Source organism: Muntiacus reevesi, chromosome 3 (genome assembly GCF_963930625.1).
Source record: "Muntiacus reevesi chromosome 3, mMunRee1.1, whole genome shotgun sequence".
Lineage (NCBI taxonomy): Eukaryota > Metazoa > Chordata > Mammalia > Artiodactyla > Cervidae > Muntiacus > Muntiacus reevesi.
Window position 1 is genome coordinate 112476579 of NC_089251.1, and position 22696 is coordinate 112499274.

Below are 22696 nucleotides of genomic sequence, written 5' to 3' on the forward strand. Positions count from 1 at the left end.
ATATGCAGAACACAAAAATCTTTTAGACAATCACCAAAAAAGATGCTCTATGAGCCTTTTGTCTGTAAGCAAAACAAAAAGATTGAAGTCATGGAGTGGCTTAAGCAGATCACAGGAACCATCATACTGCAAGGTACAAATCACCAGGACATTGTAAAAATTTTTAAAACTGTTGTTTTCCCTAAAACATATCCTAGGATTCAAGGATAAAAGTTAAAGTATGTAAAACAAAGTGCAGTAGCAGGTAAAATGACAGAATATCAAAATCAAAAAAGTCAAACAAAATCAAAACAGAAAAACCCTGCAGGCAAAAAACTAATATGCAGAAATGTTACCTTAAATTGAGCGAACAGGCTTACAAACTAAGACTCTACCAAACTAAAGCAGAAATTTTTATGGAAAACCAACAGTGACTCCTCTGCTCAACTTTAAAAACACATACACTAAGTTGTCTCTAGTGGTATTTTTTTCCTTTGGCAGGTTAAGAGGTGCAGGCTTTTCAGTAAATGGAAAGTCTATCACTATTCTGTGCAAAGAACAGGACCATGAACACAACTGCTCCAATGAGATCACAGGATATTCGTTTCATGTAAGGGCTTTCATGCAGAATTTATATCATAATAAGCCAAAGTGATTTTAGAAGAAAAGAGAGAAAGAGACTCCCTAAGACTTTTCAACCTCTACTTCCACACAACACAGTTTCTTTCTGAAGTCTCTCTTTGAAGGCAAAATGACTTCAGTCTTGAATTTTGTGGCTCAGCTGGTAAAGAATCCACCTGAGATGTGGGAGACCTGGGTTTGGTCCCTGTGTTGGGAAGATCTCCTGGAGAAGGGAAAGGCTACCTACTCCAGTATTCTGGCCTGGAAAATTCCCTGGACTATATAGTCCAGGGGGTCGCAAAAAGTTGGAGATAACTGAGCGAGTTTCACTTTGAATTTTAAATTCCGCATCGTAGATTTCTTATCCCAAAACTTCTATTCCTATGACATAACTTTATTGAAATGAACCACTAAATACAATATTGTGCTCTCCAGCTTACAGCTTTGATAGAACTAAAACCCATTTCTCTAGTTGCATGAAGAGGACTTCTTTTGTGAAAAATGACCTTGGAAAAAACATCACCAATAAACCCTAATTTCCTTATTTTGTAAAGTGAAGGGTAAGTTTGAACTCTATGGTTCCCTCCAGCTGTAAACTATAGTAACCAGGTTTTAAACTTAAGACATGCTGAAGATGTAAAAGTTCAGAAATGAAAAAGGTTGAAAGACAGTCCTGCATCAATCCAAATATGGGTATATGTATGTACAAAAAAAAAAAAAGAGCCCACCAACCTGGAGATAAAGAAACACAGAATGTCAAACCAGACTCATTGGGGTTAGATTTTAAGGACTGGGAAATGATGAGGTCAGACTGATCAGAAGCTAGAGTTTCCAGTGTTAGGTGCTGGGGAGGAGGTAGTAGTAAGAAGCTTTCAAAAGAGGTTTCCTCAGTATTTAAAAAAAGTCCTGCAAGCCAACCAGAAGGGTCCTTCTCTGTGGCTTCTAGGACTAATATGGCCAAGCTCCAAAGTCTTTTGCTAAAAATAGCTTAAGGGATCAGCCCAATTTTGGAATAAGCCAAGGTCTATGCTATGCTTGCATATGTCTCATATTATAATGAGGGACACTTTTCTACAACTTATTAGTCAAAAGAAAAAGCAGATGCTAAATGTTGTATTTATTCTGTTTACTGAAGCACTAAATTTGACAGCACAATTTATATCAGTACAAAAACTGATCACACAAAAACATTTACAATCAGGTGTGAGACATACAACATAAACATAGGAAAGACAAAAATAAAATTATCCAACTCTCTCAAAACATACCTCAGATAACAAATTTTGGAAAACACAACACTAATTATTATTAAAACCAATCCCTTCAATTCAGAGATGACTAAGAGCCTACAAAGTCATTTAAGAAATCTACAAGAAACTTTAGCCTCAAAAATGAGAAAAAGATGGTTCTAAGGCTGAAACCGTTTAGTAAATAAGAAGGTGAAAACAGTAAAGAAAAAACAGAAGAACATGCTAAGTAATCAAATACTATAATGTCTGGTTTATGAAGAAACAAGAAAAACAGAAAACTTGTCAATACGGCAAAAATGAAGAGACAATATACAATAGACAAAGATATATGCACGCTGAGTTCAACAAAAGAAAAGGTACTCTGAAATTACTATAATTAACTCTCAAGAGGAAAATTTTTCAGTAACAGCACACTAAAATTTTTGGCAATAAACTTATAAATCTGGGGCTAATAATCTCCCAAGAAACTCTGTCCTCCGTCACAGCAACTGTTCTATAAATTTGTACAGAAAACAGAGCCGATCGTCTCAAAACATCCGCATTTTTGCCTCAGCTGTACGTATCCATTCTCATGGGATAGAGAACACGAAAATGACAGAACGTCCTGACGACCTGTCAATTAACAAGATTATACAAGCCCCACTCCCAGCAGTTCCGCGTGCTTGCCACCTGTTAGCCTGCTTTAGCGAAGCCCCCTAAACTGTGCTCCAGCGAAGAACCGGGAACGCCTTTGTTGTTTCCTAACTACGGAAGCGACCAGAGTTCAATCCGACCTAGCGCCTTAAGGAAAACTTCCCACGGGCCGGGTAAATCTGCCCAGATGGGGGCTTGGGCAAAGACCTTCTCTAGCTAAGAAAAGGCGGGAGAACCCCAGGCGAAACACAAATGTCACCTGCTCGTCCCGAGAGGAGGTAGGCGTCAAGGGTGAAGAAAGTTGGGGAACTAGACCCAGGACCTTTGAGAGAGGGGCAGTTGGAGCAGGGTGAGCACAACGAGGGGGCGGGCCGTCCTGAGGGGTGAAAACACAGCAAGATCCTGAGACCACAGGTCGGCGAGGAGAGGTGCGAAAGTGAATACGGGCAAAACCGATAGGCAGTGGCTTAGGGAAGCGCTGAAGCAAAAGGCAAGAAAACCAAGGTTTTTAAAAGGCGGATGAGGCGGAGGAAAAACAGCGAGGCGAGAAGTGAGCAGCGACGACACAGGCTCAAACTGAGGTGAAAGAGGCGAGGTCGGCGTGGGAGAAAGGAACGAAATGAGCTGAGGAGGCTCTGCAGGGACAAGGGACAGGCAAAGAGAATCCCCACCCACAGGGACCGGGACACAAGTCTTGACCGTCCCTCTACAGGCTGTTACTCGACCGGCTGCACTCAAACCCTGTCGGCAGCGGAGACTCACCCAAAGGCTGCAGAGGCCCCACAGTTGGACATGGGGACTGGTCCAAACACACAGGAGTACCAAGCGGCTGGAGGAAACGGCGGCGTTAGTGTGACCCGGATGCGCATCCCTAGGAACCGGAAGTCGGCGGTCAGGGTCATCACACAATCCACACCTCGTTCCACCAGAAGCTTTCGGGCGCATGTGTCAGGCCTCAGGGGGCGGGGCGGGGAAAGCGCCTAGACTCCGCCCACCCGGCCGTCCTGGGAGCCCCGCCCCCCGGTTACGCCCCGCCCTGTGTCTAGGTGGTGCTTGGTGCGTGGATAGGCTGGTTCATGCAACGCCCAGGCCGAGGTACCGCTGAGGCACAAGCTGCCCGCTTAAAAAAAATACTCAGCACTCAGGTTTCAAGAAGATCTTTTTAAAATGCGTGCAATCCCTCTCTCTCTAAAACGAACGTGAAATATTGGATATATTTGGTAGATTTAGAAAAATTGTGAAGGAAGAATGGCTGCGAAGTTCTGGAAGGCACTTGGGAGGCTAGACCAAGGGGCATGGTTTTATTCCCAGTATCAGTTTATTCATAATATTGTATTGAGGTTACAGTTCATTTCTATTTTTTTTTTTGCACAATATTTTATGTAATAATTTCATCAGAAACAAAATTTTTACATGCTTTGTTAACTTTAAATTACTACCCCATCATGGGCAAGGAGCCCATGATGATTTCAGGTTTTGTTGGGGCCTGAAGTTTATTCAATTGGAGGACTCTCTTTAAGCAAATCCACAATTACAAATAACAATGTTAGGTATAAAAAATGAATGTCTAATGTGAGAAAAGAAATCGCAAATTACAAGTTTTTAAAATTTCAAAAATAACGCAAAGTCCAGAAGAATGAAGTACTACAGGTACTATTACATGCACATCTGAAGTACTTTTTTTCCTACGTTTTTTGGCTGTATCTTCTTTGATCTCCCAGACTTCCCTGGTGGCTCAGACAGTAAAGCATCTGCCTATAATGCGGGAGACCCAGGTTCAATCCCTGGGTTGGGAAGATCTCCTGGAGAAGGAAATGGCAACCCACTCCAGTATTCTTGCCTAGAAAATCTCATGGATGAAGGAACCTGGTAGGCTACAGTCCATGGGTTCGCAAAGAGTCAGACATGACTGAGTGACTTCACTTTCTTTCCTATGGCAATTTACTAAGGAATGTCATTTACCGAGATCCTTGACTCCTGTCTGTCACACCCCACACCTTATTCATCTGTAAATTCTGCAGAATTTGTCTTAAAAATCTGTCCAGATTCAGACTATTTCTTGCCTCTGTTGGTACAAGCTACAGTCAATGTGTGACCATTTGCTGTTTTTATACCCTTGCCCTTCCAGGATCTATTAACACAGCAGTAGTGGGCTTCTGTTATAGCCTTAATCATATCAGGTCCCTCCACCAGTGGATCCCTATTTTAAAGTGAAAACCGAAATCCTTATATAGGCTGAGAGGACCCTCAAGATTTGACACTGCCCAGTACAAGTAACCTTATCTCCAACTTTCTCCATTATCCCTCCTCTCAAGACACACTGGCCTCTTTGCCATTTTTCTAATCTGCTCATACACTCTGGGTCTTTGTGCTTGCTGATCGCTCTGCCTAGAATGCTCTTCCTCCAGATAACAGCATCATTCACACTATTGCTTCCTTTACATCTTTGTTCAGATGTCACTTTCTAAATGAAAACTTTCCCAGACACTGTAATTAAAATTGAAGCATTATCATACTTCCTGAACTTCCTAGTCCAGTTCCCTCATTTAATTATTCTATAATAACAGTTATCCTGTCCAACAATTTGCTAGTGAATTTGGTTTAACATCTCTACTCCCACCCCTCAGACTTCCCCTCCCCATTCTCCTCTTACCAGAATGTGAGCTCCTGTTTTGTTCACAGATGTATTTCAGAAGAAACGCCAGCACCAGAAGAGAATTTGGCATGTTGGGGGCACCCAGTAAATGTTTGTTGTCTTAAAGGATAGATTGCTCATTTACTTTGGGATCAGTTGCTCATTTACTTTGCTTTTGCTCATCCCAAACCATACAAGCTGAGCTACCAACTGCACCAGGGGGAGCCCATGAGTAGCCAATGTGGTATTCTCAGAGAAGTTCTTCCTAAAGCATGTATTTACACATAACTCCAGAACGTGGGGCTTCCCAGGTGGCTCAGTAGTAAAGAGTCCACCTGCCAGTGCAAGGAGACGCAGGAGATTTGAGTTCAGTACTTGGGTTGGGAGGATCCCCTGGAGGAGGAGATGGCAACCACTCCAGTATCCTTGCCTGGAGAATGCCATGGACAGAGGAACCTGGGGAGCTATGACCCATAGGGTTGTGAAGAGTCAGACACGACTAAGCATATATGCACCATGTAACTCTAAAACAACAGCTACCGGAAAGCACACCAACTCCTCCCCAGAGCAAAGAATTCTGGACCTTCTATCAATAAAAACCCTCCGATGTCTTCATAGTCCCCTAAGAATAAGGCCCAAGCTCTTTACTGTGGTCTACAAGGCCCTATTGGCCTTTCCTTCCTAACTCTCAGATGTCATTTCCAGCCTCCCTTACCCTCGAATTTCCACTTCCGAACTCTGGGAGATAGTGGAGGGCAGAGGAGAGGACAGAGGACTCTGCAGCCCATGGGGTCGCAGAGTCGAACCTGACTTAGCAACTGCACGACAGCAACAACCCTCACGTACAGCCATCCTGTTCTTTCTGCTTCTTGTACAAAACTAGCCTTCTTGGCTCAGGGTCTAAACAAATACTATTCCTGCTCTCTCCAGCTCTCCTCTCCAAACCTTCCATGAATGGTTTCTTCTGCTACTCTCAGTGAAATATCACCTCTGAAAGCTTCATACAGTGCCCCCACCCCATGACCCCTGCTTCCTGTCTGAAGCAGCTCCTGCACTCCCTTCCCATACCTTATCTTTTCTCCTGGGTCCCTATTGCAATTTATTGTCTGTCACTAGAAAGTAATCTTCTCAGGGGTCTTTTTCTCTCTTGTTCACTGCTGAATTCTCGGCACAGCACTAGAAGTGTGATTTGTTGTTCAGTCGCTAAGTTGTGTCTGACTCTTCCGACTTCATAGACTGCAGCATGCCAGGTTCCTCTGTCCTCCATTATCTCCAAGAGTTTGCTCAAATTCATGTCCGTTGAGTCGGTGATGCTATCTGGCCATCTCATCCTCTACCACCCCCTTCTTTTGCCAAGAGCTGACTCATTGGAAAAGACCCTGAAGCTGGGAAAGATTGATGGCATATAGTAGGTGCTCAATAAACAAAACAAATATTTACTAATATTTGTTGAAGCTTTACTATGTGTTACTTACCATACACAGTAAATATAAGTACTCATGTTTCTCTTTTAAATCCTGCTGGCAATCTTGTGAAGTACTATGATTATCTCCATTTTATAGATGAGGAAACTGAGGCAGGGGTAGGTTAAACAACTTGCTCAAGGCCACCCAACTGGCAAGAATCAAATCCAGGAGCAGTCTATAGTTGATGGGATTGTAAAATGGTGCAACTGCTTTGAAAACAGTAGAGCAATTCCTCAAAAAATTAAATATCAAGCTACTATATGATCCAGCAATCTTACGTCTGAGTATATAGCCAAAAGAACTGAAAGCACAGTCTCAAAGTGATATTGGCACACTCGTGTTTATAGCATCACTATTCACAATAGCCAAGAGGTGGAAGCACCCCAAATATCCATTGACAGATGAATGGATAAGCAAAATATGGTATGTGCATACTTTAGAATACTATGCAACCTTAAAAAGGAAGGAAACTGTCACATGCTACAATATGGCTGAACTTTGAGGCCATTATGCTTAGCGAAATGTTAGTCACAACAGGAACAAATAACATGATTCCACATATCTAAGGTATCTAAAGTAGTCAAATTCCTAAATATACCAGTGACTGGAGGGAGGGGACAAAGTGGAATTATTTAATGGGTTTAGAGTTTCAAATCTGTAAGATAAAAAGATTTAGGAGTCCTGTTCACAAAAACATCAATATACTTAAAACAACTGTTAAGTGTACACTCAACAGCACGCTTAAAATGGTTTTGTGTGTGTGTGTGTCAGTTGTGTCCTACTCTTTGTGACCCCATGGACTGGAGCCCACCAGACTCCTCTGTCCATGGAATTTTCCAGGCAAGAATACTGGAGTGGGTTGCCACTTCCTACTCCCATCTTCCCGTCCCAGGGACTGAATTCACATCTCTTTGGTCTCCTGCATGGGCAGGCAGATTCTTTCCCACTGAGCCACTGGCGAAGCCCTTAAAATGGCTTAGATGGTAAATTTTATGTTTTTACCACAATAATTAATTTTTAAAAAGAAATCTACAGTAGTCTAGTCATTACCGTAAGAACGATGTAGGTCACTTTATGCCTACTTGGCCCTGAGTAGACATTATTACAGTCATTTTCACCGTTTTGTCCAAATTTACACAGGTAAGAAGGCTTTGGAGTGGAATAAATTCACATTTCCAAGATATGCAGTAACCTTTGCTATCTTTTAGAGTAAAGCATTTCCAGCCTTCTGAGCATATTATCTTCAGTTTAACCACAGACATCTTTTCCACATGGTTACTATTATTGTTCAGATTTTTCCTCAATAAATCATTATCATTTGGAAACACTCAAGATCTGTTGTTCTATAGAGAATGATTTTTGAAACAAAACTCAGGTGTTTTAGGACACCTCACCAGGCAGAATTAAAACTATAGCCCTAGAAATCTACATGAAATTTTGAAGTAGGAGATAGATGTGCCCCAGGCCAGGCAACTGGTGTTTGTTAAATGGAATAAAACTGACTCTTTGTCCTCAACCAGATGAGAACAATGCTTGATTCCCTTTCTCCATTGAAATGGAGGGAATGAACTAGCAGTGGGGAATGTGCTGCAGCAGAAATGGAAATGAGACTTTTCTAATAAACAAAGAAAATAAGGAAACAATGAACATGCTAGGGAAACAGCATAAACAAGCCTGAAAGAGTTAAGTAAATCTTGGTTATTCTTCAGCTGTTGCCACTAAAATCCACTTGTAGCCAGACTTGTCCTTCATAAAACTAATTACTCTCTGACTCCTTATGAATTATACTCTGCACCTGGCATTCTCCTCCCCCTACTCTCCTTTGTGGGAAATCCCTGGTGTCTCAGTGGTAAAGAATTCAACTGCCAAGGCAGGAAACACGGGTTTGATCCCTGGGTTGAGAAGACTCCCTGCAGAAGGAAATGGCAACCCACTCCAATATTCTTGCCTGAGAAATTCCATGGACAGAGGAGCCTGACAGGCTACAGTCAATGGGGTCACAAAGAGCCGGACACGACTTAGCAACTAAACCACCACCACTCTCCCTTGCAGCATTCTTCATTTCAGAAAGAAGGTCATAGGCTGAGAACCTCGGGGACACAAGACCAGGTTGCTGAGCCACTTGATGCCAGCTTTGATGCCAGCTTTGGCTGTAAATTTGCAGGATGAAAGAAATGCAAGACCTTCATTACTTTGAGACTTATCACCTGCCCCAGAGCTCTAGTACCAGCTTTGAAACCTCTCCCAGGGAAGGGGGTAGGGGACAGTTCTTGAGGTGCTAGCTTGCTGTGTTCCCCGTTCGCCTGGCAAAGAAATATAGCTACTCCTTCTCTTTCCTCTAGAACTCTGCGTTTCTATTTGTCATTAGTGCACAGGGAGCCAAGATTTTGGCAGCAATGTAAGTGAAGCATTTTCTTCATCCTTACTGCAGGCAGCTTTGTATTCATTAAGATCACACTTGAAGTGTACTCTGGTTTTCTATTTCTATGTAACAAACTATCCCAAAACTCAGTGGTTTAAAACAACCACTGTATCATATCTCACAAGTTTTGAGTCAGGAATTTGGGTAGGCCTGAGTTGGATGATTCCTTTCTTTTATATGGCATCAGTCAGAGTTAGCTGATGACATTGTAACTGGTAGGTTGGTCTAGAGGGTCCAACACAGCCTTACTCAGATGCCTGGCACTTGGTGGGAATGCCTGAAAGGCTGGGTATAGCTGTCCTCCATGTAGTGTCAGAGCTCCTCCACATGGTCTCTCCATCAGGGTAGTTGAACTTTTTACATGGCAGAGACAGGTCTTGAAAGCTGCTAGTCCTCTAAGGCCAACCTGGTAACTGATGCAGCATCACTTGTACCCATTGATCAAAGCAATCATAAAGCTCATCTAGATTCAAGGAACGCAACCGAGCTGCTAGACATTGTCACAGTAACTTGGACCTCTTGCTACTATGATTATCTTTCTGATGTTCACTCAAAGAGCTCCTGAGGAAACATTCATTTTGATGTGTATCTACCTGTTGATTTAGTAACTACTCTGTAAATTCTAGACTCTAAGGACACAGCAGAAAAAAACTGAGAGAAAAATCTCTCCCTTCATGGAGCTCACATTCCAAGCAAGTCATAGTCAGAAAATCTTGTGTTTGTAGAATACGTTCAGTTGGGGTTCAGCATCCATTCCCACTTTCTTCTAGTGAGACTTCCCATATTGCAGAAGTGGGAATGTTAAGATGACATTTCTCAGACTCCTTTACAACTCAGATTTTGGATGAAGATTTGGTATTGCCAATTAGATGCACTTGGGTAAGATTTATAAGGTGGAAATGAGGAAGAGACAATTTTCCTGCACTTGGGCCGTTTCTACTGGCCAGTAGGGTCATCACTGGAGAACTGGACTTCTCCTCCAGCAGTCTTTCTGCTTCCAGTCTCCAGATCCATGAACTAGAAAGGCAATGGCAGCCACAGTGGCCACTAAGGCAGAGTGGCAGAGTTACTCAATTCTAACTTTCTGACCCCTGACCCCTGAGTCTTAGTTGTAGAGATATGTTCTTAAAATTAATCATCCCTGAGTTGACCTCTGATTCTCTCTTCTCCAGATTTTCAATGATTTACAATGATCTTGTTAGCATTCAATTTCCTGAAACTAATTGGTGCTAGTGGTAAAGAATCTGCCTGCAATGCAGGAGACCCAGGTTTGATCCCTGGGTTGAGAAGATCCCCTGGAGAAGTGAATGGCTACTCACTCCAGTATTCCTGCCTGGAGAATCCCATGGACAGAGGAGCCTAGTGGGCTACAGTCCATGGGGTCGCAAAGAGTAAGACACAACTCAGTGGTAAACACTTTCACTTTCACTGCCCTAAACACCAGGAAAGATTTCTGTTGCCTATGCTGAAAACTGACTGGCAAGGTATGATATTAAAATTGAAATACTCAGTTCCCACTGTCTCTGCCTTCTAGGTAGACCCCCCATATTTATCTGATTGTTACATTAGTATCCACGTGGAAATCTGAGCATCTGATGTTCTTGTCTTTGACTCATCCCAGAAAATTCTACAGCTTCCCAGGCACAGGGTGAACCTGATCTGGCCCATGTCAGAGAGAAAGCTAAAAGCAGAATGCCAAGTGTTAGAGCAGAGAGCAAGTCCCAGGCATCACTTGAAGCTTGGGGAGTGCAATCACAGAAGCGAAGGATCCCAGAGTGTCATCTCAGCATTTCATCTTGAGAGACAGACCAGCCTAGTGTGCTTTAAAGCTATAAAATGAGAATGAAAATACTTTTCCTGATTCAAGGCACTTCATAAACTACACAGTACTACACAAATATAAGATGCTATCTAGCATCAAGACTAGCTGTCCTTAAAGTGTGGAGGTTTCTGAAACCCTATCAAGGAGTAGCAGTTGTGTTAGTCACGCGGTCGTGTCGGACTCTTTGCAACCCCGTGGACTGTAGCCCGCCAGGCTCCTTTGTCCATTGGATCCAGGCAAGAGTACTGGAGTGGGTTGCCATTCCCTTCTCCAGGGGGTCTTCCTGACCCAGGAATCAAACCCCGGTCTCCTGCATTACAGACAGATTCTTTACCATCTGAGCTATAGGGAAGCCCCTATCATGGAGTAAGTAAAATCAAACTACTGTTCAAGGGCAGGTTGGGGGGAAAGGGCGGGTAAGATGAATTGGCAGAGCAAGTTGGACATAAATATGCTAATATAGATACGTAATATAGAGAGCTAGAGGGAAACTGCAGGATAGCACCAGGAGCTCAGCTCAGGGCTCTGTGATGACCGAGTTGGGCAGGATGGGAGGGAGGTCCAAGAGGAAGGGGATATATGCATAAACACAGCTGATTCACTTCGTCGTAAGCAGAAACTAACACATCATTGAAAAGCAATTATAATCCATTTAAACAATAATGATGATAGTATGAATGCAGCATTTTACTTTTTCACCCTTATTCTCTCAAAAACGTGTTTTCCAGAGACTCTGTGATGCCATCATTGTCCTGATGGCTAATGGAATATGTGCTAGTATATTCTTTGTTTTTAAAATGATAGCATTTTAAAATTCTGTTTTAATCTCTATAAAAGAATATATTAATAGCTATAACCCAAATAGACAAACGCTCTTTGGGGTCCTCAATGATTTTTAGGAGTGCTAAGCACTGAAGCAAAAACATTTGAGAACTGTTGTGTACACCCATTCTGGAACTATCTATAATGGCTCCCACCCTAACAATTTCCAGATGCCTAATTCCCCCTCATTGTCACACCCCTGTCGTGTCCAACACTCTTCTATGAGGATGCCTTTCTATTTTGACTAACATGCTTGAGACAGTATCTTCTGGAACAGATGTCCGGTAGCAGCTGTCTTGGCACAGCTTCGGGACTCCACATAACTATGAACTGTCTTCATGGGCAACAACTAGACCTGCCCAGTCCCTTGCTTTATTGCTGCTGGGTCATTCTTTCTGGCTGGACTTGTCTGGGATACCTGGTTTCTGCCCCTGCTTTCACCCTATTTAACATTAATCTCACCCAGTTTGGCCCCCTGTTTGCACTTGTGGTTCCCCTCCTGTTCAGGTGGCCACCTGCTGTGAGGATCATTTCCAGCTGCCCACAACCAAGCTGAGTCATCCCCACCCCTTAGCCCTGTCCGGTTGGAGAGCTGGAGCTGGATCAGACTGAAGCCTCTTGGGAGCTAACCAGAAAATGGATTAATTTTTTGCTTTTAATTATGGCTATCCCTTCCCCCAAGAATGTTGTTAGTTATGTTACTTGTACTCTAGATTTGAAACTAAAACACAAACTAGCAATGAATATTTCTTGTGAGTAGGATTAAGGAGACCATGCGTTTCTATGTTATATGTATCTGTAAACTTTGCTTTTTTTTTCACTCTAGTGAGACTGGGTAGAGGTTAAGAACAAAGGCTCTGGAAGGAGATTGTGTCTGCTCTCTCTGAACTCCCTGGCTCTCCCCCTGTCGTGTGACTTTGGGCAGGTCAAGTACCAATCCTTTTTCTCAGTGTCTTACTTTTCTCATCTGGTAAAATGGAAACTTCAAAGAATACTTATCGAAGAAGAAGGAGGAGGAGGGGAAAACAGAGAGAGAAGAAGAAAGCCGTTAGAGGGTTGTATGAGGATTAAATACATAAAGTGGCTTAGAATTATTATAGATACATATCTATATAAGTGATTAAAAATCGGAATAGAACGAAGATATAAAAGGTACATTATGAAGCTTTCAGGAGTTTAGAGATACAGAAACAAAAATGATAATAAACACTAAAGTCCTGATCTTTATCAGGAAACTTGAGAAGATGAGAAGCTATTAATCCAAGTGCATTAGAGGATGCCAAGCGCCGGATTATCCATCTTCCTTTGTTTAGAAAGATAAGGAAGAAGGCTAATGAATTTTTACATAGGGGTTACCATAAAATTTAACAGATCCATATGACTTCTGAATCATGTAATTATAAAAATAGACTGTCTACATCTTTTAATTAAAAAGACAAACAGCTTTTGTGTAATATTGGAATGTTTATTTAATAATTTCAGTAAGTGCTTATGCCCCTGAAGCTAATAAATCTTATTATAGAAAACTACATTTTAAAAACTGTTTGTTGTAGAAAACAAGTGATTATTAATCTAAGCTGTAAATTATGTTTGTTATAGAAGGTTTAATTTTATTCCAGTTTGGTGATAAACTAACCACCTGACTATGACCCCACTAATCTAGATCTAAATTAACTTGACCAGTATAAAAACTTAGGCAGATTCTCTTAAATTTGATAATGCATCTAAAAATATTCCTTCATGTGAAAAAGTTATAAAAAGTTATCTTATAAAAAAATTAAATATAAAATTCTAACAGATTAAGTTTAAAAAACAATACAAAGAATGAAATTCGGATACACGGAGGAACTTTGAAAGCATTACGTCAAGTAATAAGCCAAACACAAGAGGACAAATAATTTGTGATTCCACTTGGTGAGGCACCTAGAATAGGCAAATTCATAGAGACAGAAAGTAGAATAGAGGTTACCAAGGTTACCAGGAGCTGGGGTAAGGAGAGTGGAGAGTTACGTTTATTGGTACAGAGTTTCTGTTTGGGATGATGAAAAAGTTCTGGAAATAGTGGTGATGGTGTACACCTTGCCAATATACTTAATGCCACTGAACTGTACACTGAAACACAGTTAAAATGACAACTTTTGTGTTATGTATATTTTACCACATTCAAAAATACTATACAAAAGAAAGCAGAAGAAACAATATAAAATTTTCTGTAACTCAACTAGCCTGGATTAAATGTCAATGATACGAAAAAAAATCCAAAAATGTAGAGGAATTGCTCTAAATTAAAAGAGAATAAAGAGATCCTAAAACCAAGTGTAATGAGTGACATTTGATTCAATCCTGATCTGAAAAAAAACTATAAGATGTATTCTTGTATCAACTGAGGGAATTTGAACATGAACTTGCAATGAGATGATGTCATGGAATATTTATTAACTTTCTTAGGTGTGGTAATGAGACAGAGCAGGACCCTATGGTCTTTGCCCCTTAGGTCCCCTGCCTGCCTTTTGTAGGTAGAAAAACTTTAGCCAAAGAATAAGGGTAATCAGAAAAGTGAGGAGATGTAGAAACAAAGGAAAACAGTCAAAGGAGACCAAATAATATGAATGTACTTGCTATACAAATAATAATAATGTACAAATAATACAAATAATAATAGTATAAATAATAATCATGTACTTGTTGGGCATAGTCAAGGATCTTTAGTTCCTTCTCAAGGATAATGGATAATGTTCTGAGCCATATCCAGTGAACTGTCTCATAGACAGAAGCCCCCACCAGGTGGAAGAAGTGAACTATATGATGACCAGACTGAGTCATGATATAAGCAGCCACAATTCCAAGAACTGGCCTCAAGGAAATGAGAACAAGCAACCACGGAACTGAAGTTTAACTGTACTTAAAACAATCAAGATGATGCTGGTCAGATCACTGATGACCAATTTCGAGATGACTGGTCAAAGCTGACTATACTGTTTTTACATATAGACCCTCCCTCCATCTGTAAAAGCTTCCCAGGGTTGCCAGCATTCAAAATAAAGCAAACTTTCCTTTCCACCAACCTGCCCTCTATAGGGGCTATTTTGAGTGGCGAGCAGCAGCACTCCACTTTTGGTTACAGTAATAGTATTGCATTTATGTGTACCGGTGTTGCTATCTTCAGGAGATACAGGAAATATTTAAAGCCTAAAGGGCCATGATGTCTGAGACTTTTAAATAGTTCACAAAATTTTTAAAATGCAGAGAGAAATGTAAGCAAATGTAGCAAAATGAAAGCAGGTGTTGAATTTAAAGTGTATATAAGTGCTCATTGTTTTATTCTTTCAACTATCCTGCCTATTTGAAAATATTTGAAAAATCCAGAATCTTGATATTTCATCACAGGGAGAATGGCCCTTATAGGGAACACTTGCTGTTTGCACTCACCCAGCATCCAAACCCCTCTTCCTGTAATAGTGCCTACATTTGCTTTTGGGGCATTACCCTCCCCTGGTGTATACTCACTTATTCTAAAGTTCAATCTGTTAATAAGGGTCCTCTCCCTCCCAGAACAAGGGGGTAGGTGCACAAGCCAAATCAATCAAATGCTCCCTTGTAAGAATTTCATCTTGGGTAGATTAACACAAGGCACCTCTGATGGCACCTGGAGGTACTGCTCATCACTTCCTACTTCCCAACTCCCTAGAGCTAGCCTGTGTGCCTTTTCTGAGGCTTGACATTTAGCTTTTGCCTCAGTGAGCTATTCCATTCTTTTAAATAAAACATTGTTATTGTTGTTGTTATCATGAAAATCAGAACTGATCACTGTTTTTGACCAGTGAACCATTTTAACACTGATCCAATGTTTTGTCTACAAAATAAGAAAGAAAAAAATCTCACAGAAAAACAGCAAAGAGAAAATTCCTAGCATGAAAAAGCTACTGCTTTTATATGATGGTTAGTATCTTCCAGGCCAGAGACAAGTTGCAATTATGAATGAGATGAGCTGTGAATCATAAAAACAAGTTAAAAAATTCAGTAAGCAATGGGAGTGAAAGCAGAAAAATGATGATTCCATCAGCCAAGGATGGAATCTTGGGATATTATGGCTGCCATTTACCAACCACCCACAGCCCCAGGCACTGTGCTAGTCTTTCGTATCCATCACCTCACTGGATTCTCCCAACAGCAAAATTATTATATGTTACTTGACTATATATACTCTGATTATCCGCACTCTACAGAAACCTGGGGCTCAAGATTGTTAAATCTCTAAGTTGAAGACTCAGGGAAAGGGGCTGGATCCAAACTCAGACATGTGACTGCAGCACGGGGCAGTAACACCGGAAGGGCAAGGGAGCCCCAGCTTCCTGGTTCAGATCTGCATCCCACAGGCCTAAGCCCCGCCCCTTCAAGTTCCCGAGCCAATCCGGAGAGCGGTCAATGGATACCGAGACTTCACTCCTCTCTACCCACTCTGGACCCAGGAGCCTCCTCTGCGCACACGTTCCACAGCACTCAATTCCTGGCTCTTAAGGGTCTCCTGAGTCACCTCTGCTACCCACAAGAACTGGGTGCCACACCCTCCCAAGTTATGGCACCTACTAACCCCTGATTTAGGGTGTTAACTTCATCCACAGAAAGTAGATTCCTCCTGCTCCCATTCACCTTGACCTTATAAAGCTGAATGGATAAAAGCAATGGCTTTGGAGCCAGATATAGCAGCGTTCAAGTCCCTGCGTCACAGCTGCCTACCCGTCTGTAAATTTCTTCATCTTCAGGTTTCCAAACTAAAGTTAGGAATGATAACCCTACCTTTAAAGTAGAGCTGTTGTGAGGATAAGAAGCACTAACCTATAAAAAGCACCTAGCTGTAAAGTAATTAATTAGCCTCCAACTAATAAAAATAATTGGGGGGGGCGGGGAGAAAAGCACCTAGCACAGTGCAATGCACTTTGTAAGCACTTATAAACAATAATTGTTATTTTCTTACTTTCACTGGTATCTGTCCAGCCCTTCAACCCTGACTTTTGGGGGCCTAAATCTCTTGCCTTCTCTTGTCAATTGTTTTTTCTCTCTCTGGAATTGAATACAAACCCGGGTTTGTCCCATTTCACTGGTGGGTGTTCTTCAGGAACAAGAATTTAGCCTGCCTGACATTTTTATTTATAAAACTTATTTCCAGGTAGAGTTTGTGCTTCCCCGGTGGCTCAGATGATAAAGAATCTGCTTGCAATGCAGAAGACCCGAGTTCAATCCCTGGGTGAGGAAGATTCCCTGGAGCAGAGAATGGATACCCACTCCAGTATACTTGCCTGGAGAATTCCATGCACAGAGAAGCCTGATGGGCTACAGTCCATGGGGTCGGGGTCAGACACGACTGAGGACTCACACACACAGGTAGAGTTTTGCTGCAATGTCGAACAGTTTTTATCTAAAACTTGAATGTAGATGATTATGCCCCTAAGAGTACTAGTAAAGGATGGAGGGGTCACGAGGTGGGGCTGGAGCCTAGACCTCAAGTCAGCGGGGCCTGACCCTGCACTTGCTGACCATGAGGTGTGCACACTACTTCTCATCTCTGAACCTTGATCTCCTCAGTTATAAAATGAAGGGATGTAATGAGGAATCCATAACCTGTAGGGATGTAATGAGGAATCCATAAGACAGCAACAGTAACACCCATGTGCCTGGCATAGAGTAAGCAAGGATAAGGCTAGTTTCCTTTCCTCTAGCAGACCATCATTGTATTTTTTAAACTTAATTTAATTGGCTGTGCTGGGCTTCAGCAGTTGAGGCACACAGGCTTAGTTGCCCCGCAGTATGTGGAATCTTCCCAGACTAGGGATCAAACCCATGTCTCCATGTCAGGCAGATTCTCAGGCACCGGACCATACATAGGGAAGTCCCCATCACCATCTTAAGATACTCCCATCAGGATGCTAACAGAGAGATCCCACCCCTAAGAAAATAGCAAGGCCCCCCCTCTCCTCTTGCATCTTCTACCTCTTCCTTACACCTTTTGTTTCTCTGAAACTCAGTCATTCTGCAGTTGGGGGTGGGGCAACACAGGAAAGAGAGGTGGTCCTGGGACTCAGCCAGCCCCAGAGTGGCCCTGCTCAGATGCCATCTGGTCAGGAGCTAGACTTGCTGCTTAGAAAAACACACCTGTTCTGGGTACCACTACCTAATGGAAAACTCTGAGCGACTTAAAAAACAGCAGTAAAGATGGTTAAAGAGTTAGAGCAAAGGGCCTGTGAGGAAAGACTACAGACCTGGCTTAATGCAGGGAGCAGGAGGGGAAGGCAGGGCTGCTGAAAAACAGTTTCCAAAGAGATGAAGCCAAACAAAATTTAAAAAAACTATATAGTGGAAGGTTAATGATACAGATTGGGAGGGATGAATCTGGGAGAGGGCAATGGATGGGTCTTGGCAGGTCTACTGAGGCAGTAACCTGAAGTCGGGGAATTTCTTTAAGAAAAAGGATACAAGGAACTTCCTTGGCAGTCCGATGGTTAACACTCTGCCTTCCAATGCAGGGGGTGTGGTTTTGATCCCTGGTTCCGGAGCTAAGATCCCACATGCCATGTGGTACAGCCAAAAAAAGATAAATAAAGTTAAATTAAAAAGAATGCAAAATTATTCCCACAAAACTAGTAGGGCCCTTTCTGGACTTCAGGTGAGGCGCCCTGAAGCTCTGTTGATTTCACCTCTAGTCAAGTAAATTTACCTCTAGTGGATGGTGTGACTGGCAAGCTGTTAACAGATTTGGGAAATGGTCCCAAAGCTTGATTGTTCTGCAAACTCTGCCTGGCAACGCCTTCTTCACCTAACGAATGCCTTTTCAGCCTGCAGAACACAACACCAGCGTGCTCTCTTCTCAGACATCTCACCAGATACAGCTTTTCCCTGCCCCAGTGGTTCCCGTGTGCACCTGTCACCTGTCACATTTCACGCACGCACCGTGCTTATACGGCCCACTCCACCTGTGCATTAGTTGTCTAATGCTGCATGATACATATCTCCAAATATAGTGGCTTAAAACCATACTCATTATCTCACTGTAGATCAGGCATTCGGGCATGGTTTCGTCTTGTCTCAGCTGGAAGAGCTCGGCTTCCCAGCCCACACAATTTTTGGCAGGATTCAGTTCCTCACAGGCTGTTGGACTGAGGCCTCAGTTCCTCAAGAGCTGCTGGCCGGAGGCCTCCCTCAGTTCCTTGCCATGCAGACCTCTCCACCAGCAAGCATGGCAGCTGGCTTCATCAGAGCAAGCAGGTGAGAGGGCAAAAGAGAGAGTGGCAGCAAAGCAGAGGTCATAGTCCTTTGCAACTTAATCAGAGGTGACATCCCATCGCTTTGATCATATTCCATTCATTAGAAGCAACTGACTAGGTCCAGCTCATACTCATAGGTAGGGAGTCACAGAAGGTCATAAATACCAGGAAGTGGGGGTCATTTGGAAGCCTGTCAGAGGCTGCCAACTACAAATATCACTCCTACTCCTTGTCACGCCCTGTCATCCTGCATGTCTCTGCCAGACCCTTATCAGTGCCTTGAAGATGAGGAGCACAATTTATTCACACCTTAGTACTCCTCAGTGACTAGTCCAGGCCTCCTGGACTTGTTAAGTGAATGGATAGTGAATAAATGAATGACTGGTTACCTGCTGTAGCAGAAATGGAACCAAAGTCAAGAGTATCATATTTCTTAAGAGAGAGTGCTATTTGTTACCCTTTCACCCTATCACTTCGTTTCTAGAAAATTAAGGAAATAATCAGAAAAATAATAATAAGGATATATTCAGAAGTTTGTAATTAGTTGCAAGGATATTCTATGGAATTTTTTATAATAGCAACAATTCATTTATAGCAGCAATATTCATTCAATTTATAATAGCAACCTCCCCCTCAAAAACAAAAACAGCTAACCTGTAAACTACCTGAATATCCAGTGATAAATAAAGGTTGATTACGTGCATTATGCCACGGTTTTGCAGTGGATAATTTGTTGTCATAAAAGTGAAAACTATGGAACAATAGTAAATGACAGGAAAAGATGCTTGCAATGTTGAACATTATACATATACACATATCCACTCTTTTTTAGATTCTTTTCCCATATAGTCATTACAGAGTATTGAGTAGAGTTCCCTGTGCTATACAGTAGGTTCTTACTAATTATCTATTTTATATACAGTAGTGTGTATATGTCAATTACAATCTCCCAGTTTATTCCTTCCCCCCATTTCTCTCTTGGTAATCATATGTTTGTTTTCTCCATCTGTGACTCTATTTCTGTTTTATAAGTTTTTAAGCTTATTTGTACATTTTTTTAGGTTCCACATACAAGTGATATCACATATTTGTCTGTCTGACTTACTTCACTCAGTATGACAACCTCTAGGGCCATCCATGTTGCTACAAATGGCATTATTTCATTTTTATGGCTGAGTAATATTCCATTGTATATATATACAACATCTTCTTTATCCATTCCTCTGTTGATGGACATTAGGTTGCTTCCATGTCTTGGCTATTGTAAATAGTGCTGCAATGCACATTGGGGTGCATGAATCCTTTCGAATTATGGTTTTCTCTGGATATATGCCCAGGAGTAGGATTGCTGGATCACATGGTGGCCCTATTTTAAGTTTTTTAAGGAACCTCCATACTGTTCTCCATAATGGTTGTGCTAATTTACATTCAACAGTGTAGGAGGATTCTCTTTTCTCCATACCCTCTCTAGCATTTATTACTTGTAGATTTTTTTTTTCTTTTGATGATGGCCATTCTGACCAGTGTGAGGTGATAACTCATTATAGTTTTAATTTGTGAAGCTTCTCAATCATGTCTGACTCTTTGTGACTCCCATGGACTGGGGCCTGCCAGGCTCCTCCATCCATGGGATTTTCCAGACAAGAATACTGGAGTGGGTTGCCATTTCCTTCTCCAGGGGATCTTCCTAACCCAGGAATCGAATCCAGGTCTCCTGCATTGCAGGTGGATTCTTTACTGTATGGACCACCAGGAAAGTCCATTTGATTTGCAGTCCTCTAAAAATTGAGCATATTTTCATGTGGTTTTTGGTCATTTGTATGTCTCCTTAGGAGAAATGTCTTTTTAGATCTTCCACCTATTTTTTATTGGGCAGCTTGTTTTTTTGATATTGAGCTACAAGAGCAGTTTCTGTATTTTGGAGATTAATCCCTGGTCAGTTGTTTCATTTGCAAATATTTTTTTCCCATTCTGTGGATTGTCTTTTCATTTTGGTTATGGTTTCTTTTGCTATGTAAAACCTTCTAAGTTTAACTGGGTCACACTTCTTTATTTTGTTTTTATTTTAGTTACTCTAGGAAGTGGATCAAAAGAGATGTGAAAAGAACATTTTGAATTGTTTAAACAAGCAGATATGTGTTTCTGGGGTTTTTGTTTGCTTGCTTTCACATAACAAGATCCTAAGGCAAGCTCTGGCCTTGGTTCTCTCTGGCTCAGTACCACCACAGTAATTTTTTTTTTTTTTTTAATTTTTTATTTTTTTAATTATTTTATTAGTTGGAGGCCAATCACTTTACAACATTTCAGTGGGTTTTGACATACATTGACATGAATCAGCCATATAGTTACACGTATTCCCCATCCCGATCCCCCCTCCCACCTCCCTCCCCACCACCACAGTAATTTTGTCCTTCCCCTCATGCTTGCTACCCTGTAGTCATAGATGATTGCCCCAGCTCCAGGCATCACATGCACTTTCAAAGAAGGAAGAACAGCTAAGGGGAAGCTCCAGCATGGCTAACTCTTTACTGGGAAAGCAAAAGCTTTCCCAGAAGTCCCTCAGTATACTACTCTAACTCTCTCATTGGCTGAGTTACACGGACATTCACAGCTATGAGGGAGGTTGGGGACACTACAAGCAGAAATTGCATGATTGGCTTTGAAAATCATGATGTATGCCCTAGTCACACAACTACCCAGACAAACTTGGAGGTCTACTAGCAAAGAAGGGAGCAGAGACATTGAGTAGACAACTAGCTCTTGCCCCCTTTAGACAGGACATGGTGGTACTGTCCACTTTGTCACAGTCACTGTCACCCCACTCCTTCCAGTCTTATACATGGATTGCTCTCTCAGTTAATCATCTGCTAGTCCATGAGGACATCTGAGCATTTAACACATGAATATAAAACTCGGGGTTAGAAAATGTGAGAAAATTACCAGTTGTCCTTCATTATCCATAATTTCCTTCTTTCTTCTGGTAGCAAAGCGATTTTCATCCCAAGAACTAGCAGGGAATATGGTTGCCCAGCTCAAGAGCATATTTCCCAGCCTCCCTTGCAGCTAGATGGATGTGGCCATGCAAGTGTTCATCATTGGAAAGTGACTAGAATGGATATGAGCACCACTTCTTCTACATCATGTCCTAAAAGGAAATTGTTAGCCATCTACTTCCTTTTTGCCCCCTTTCCCACAGGTTGGGAATGTAGATGTAGCAATAGAGAGCTTCTTTCAGCAATGTCCTAGGAAAAATATATATAACAAACAGAGAAAAACAGAAATAACAATGTCCTAGGAAAAGGCAGATCAACAAGATAGAGGGAACTGGTGTCCTTCAATGATACCTGGAGCAGAGCCACTTACTCACCTCTGAAGTCACTTTGATCCACTCAGAGGCTTGAAGAGATAAAACAGCAACAACTATTAAACAAGATATGTATTTTTATAAAGTATTCTGTATTTTAATCTCTTTATTAAAACAGCTATTCTCTTCCCCAACTAATATAGAAAACAAACTGCATTATACTAATGGTTGTATTAATAGTTAGAAAGGGAGTTAGGAGCTAAGATGAAAGAAGAGAGGGGTCAAATAAGTGCAGGAATGGGAGAAGAGGTTTTTTATAAAGAGTTCTTGAAAAATACAAAAGCCTGTGTTACTGGGGGAGGCAACTAAAGTATAACAGGCAGGGCATTGATGGAGCTCGGTCAGAAGCCCTGCTTGGCTCTGTTTTGGCCTAGAATGGAGTTAATATGGTTGGGGCTGCAGCGAAACACAAATACCAAGGTG

At 41.8% G+C, this 22696-nt stretch overlaps 1 protein-coding gene across 3 annotated transcripts in view; it reads right to left on the minus strand.

Annotated features, from left to right (window-relative positions):
• EYA3 (EYA transcriptional coactivator and phosphatase 3) overlaps nucleotides 1-3368 on the minus strand; it is an 87901-nt gene extending 84533 nt beyond the window's left edge. For all 3 annotated transcript variants that reach the window (XM_065930185.1, XM_065930184.1, XM_065930183.1), the window contains exon 1: nucleotides 3246-3368. The gene's annotated coding sequence lies outside the window, so the exon portion shown is untranslated. The remainder of the gene's footprint in view (nucleotides 1-3245) is intronic.
• Nucleotides 3369-22696: the final 19328 nt, after the last annotated feature.